We start from the raw sequence: 3,152 nt of genomic DNA, 5'->3' as shown, positions 1-3,152 counted from the left end.
ACAGCACCCCTGCCCTGTATGTATATGTGCATATAGCGCACAGCACCCCTGCCCTGTATGTATATATGTGTATATAGCGCACATTACCCCTGCCCTGTATGTATATATGTGTATATAGCGCACAGCACCCTTGCCCTGTATGTATATATGTGTATATAGCGCACAGCACCCCTGCCCTGTATGTATATGTGCATATAGCGCACAGCACCCCTGCCCTGTATGTATATATGTATATATAGCGCACAGCACCCCTGCTCTGTATGTCTATGTGTGTATATAGCGCACAGCACCCCTGCCCTGTAGGTATATATGTGCATATAGCGCACAGCACCCCTGCCCTGTATGTATATATGTGTATATAGCGCACAGCACCCCTGCCCTGTATGTATATATGTGTATATAGCGCACAGCACCCCTGCCCTGTATGTATATATGTGTATATAGCGCACAGTACCCCTGCCCTGTATGTATATATGTGTATATAGCGCACAGCACCCCTGCCCTGTATGTATATATGTGTATATAGCGCACAGCACCCCTGCCCTGTATGTATATATGTGTATATAGCGCACATTACCCCTGCCCTGTATGTATATATGTGTATATAGCGCACAGCACCCCTGCCCTGTATGTATATATGTGTATATAGCGCACAGCACCCCTGCCCTGTATGTATATGTGCATATAGCGCACAGCACCCCTGCCCTGTATGTATATATGTGTATATAGTGCACAGCACCCCTGCCCTGTATGTATATATGTATATATAGCGCACAGCACCCCTGCTCTGTATGTCTATGTGTGTATATAGCGCACAGCACCCCTGCCCTGTAGGTATATATGTGTATATAGCGCACAGCACCCCTGCCCTGTATGTATATATGTGTATATAGTGCACAGTACCCCTGCCCTGTATGTATATATGTGTATATAGCGCACAGCACACCTGCCCTGTATGTATATATATGTATATAGCGCACAGCACCCCTGCCCTGTATGTATATATATGTATATAGCGCACAGCACCCCTTCCCTGTATGTATATATGTGTATATAGCGCACAGTACCCCTGCCCTGTATGTATATATGTGTATATAGCTGTATGTATATATGTGTATATAGCGCACAGCACCCCTGCTCTGTATGTCTATGTGTGTATATAGCGCACAGCACCCCTGCCCTGTAGGTATATATGTGTATATAGCGCACAGCACCCCTGCCCTGAATGTATATATGTGTATATAGCGCACAGTACCCCTGCCCTGTATGTATATATGTGTATATAGCGCACAGCACCCCTGCCCTGTATGTATATATGTGTATATAGCGCACAGCACCCCTGCCCTGTATGTATATGTGCATATAGCGCACAGCACCCCTGCCCTGTATGTATATATGTGTATATAGCGCACATTACCCCTGCCCTGTATGTATATATGTGTATATAGCGCACAGCACCCTTGCCCTGTATGTATATATGTGTATATAGCGCACAGCACCCCTGCCCTGTATGTATATGTGCATATAGCGCACAGCACCCCTGCCCTGTATGTATATATGTATATATAGCGCACAGCACCCCTGCTCTGTATGTCTATGTGTGTATATAGCGCACAGCACCCCTGCCCTGTAGGTATATATGTGCATATAGCGCACAGCACCCCTGCCCTGTATGTATATATGTGTATATAGAGCACAGTACCCCTGCCCTGTATGTATATATGTGTATATAGCGCACAGCACCCCTGCCCTGTATGTATATATGTGTATATAGCGCACAGTACCCCTGCCCTGTATGTATATATGTGTATATAGCGCACAGCACCCCTGCCCTGTATGTATATATGTGTATATAGCGCACAGCACCCCTGCCCTGTATGTATATATGTGTATATAGCGCACATTACCCCTGCCCTGTATGTATATATGTGTATATAGTGCACAGCACCCCTGCCCTGTATGTATATATGTGTATATAGTGCACAGCACCCCTGCCCTGTATGTATATATGTGTATATAGCGCATAGCACCCATGCCCTGTATGTATATATGTGTATATAGTGCACAGCACCCCTGCCCTGTATGTATATATGTATATATAGCGCACAGCACCCCTGCTCTGTATGTCTATGTGTGTATATAGCGCACAGCACCCCTGCCCTGTAGGTATATATGTGTATATAGCGCACAGCACCCCTGCCCTGTATGTATATATGTGTATATAGTGCACAGTACCCCTGCCCTGTATGTATATATGTGTATATAGCGCACAGCACACCTGCCCTGTATGTATATATATGTATATAGCGCACAGCACCCCTGCCCTGTATGTATATATATGTATATAGCGCACAGCACCCCTTCCCTGTATGTATATATGTGTATATAGCGCACAGTACCCCTGCCCTGTATGTATATATGTGTATATAGCTGTATGTATATATGTGTATATAGCGCACAGTACCCCTGCCCTGTATGTATATATGTGTATATAGCGCACAGTACCCCTTTCCCTGTATGTATATATGTGTATATAGCGCACAGCACCCCTGCCCTGTATGTATATAAGTGTATATAGCGCACAGCACACCTGCCCTGTATGTATATATGTGTATATAGCGCACAGCACCCCTGCCCTGTATGTATATATGTGTATATAGCGCACAGTACCCCTGCCCTGTATGTATATATGTGTATATAGCGCATAGTACCCCTGCCCTGTATGTATATATGTGTATATAGCGCACAGTACCCCTGCCCTGTATGTATATATGTGTATATAGCGCACAGCACCCCTGCCCTGTATGTATATATGTGTATATAGCACACAGTACCCCTGCCCTGTATGTATATATGTGTATATAGCGCACAGTACCCCTGCCCTGTATGTATATATGTGTATATAGCGCACAGTACCCCTGCCCTGTATGTATATATGTGTATATAGCGCACAGCACCCCTGCCCTGTATATATATATATATGTGTGTATATAGCGCACAGCACCCCTGCCCTGTATGTATATATGTGTATATAGCGCAGAGCACCCCTGCCCTGTATGTATATATGTGTATATAGCGCACAGCACCCCTGCCCTGTATATATATATATATGTGTATATAGCGCACAGTACCCCTGCCCTGTATGTATATAT

The sequence above is a fragment of the Dendrobates tinctorius genome, unplaced genomic scaffold (genome assembly GCF_039654945.1).
Source record: "Dendrobates tinctorius isolate UK_male_01 unplaced genomic scaffold, ASM3965494v1 ptg000065l, whole genome shotgun sequence".
In the NCBI taxonomy this organism is placed as follows: Eukaryota; Metazoa; Chordata; class Amphibia; order Anura; family Dendrobatidae; genus Dendrobates; species Dendrobates tinctorius.
Note: the sequence above shows the minus strand (reverse complement) of the source record.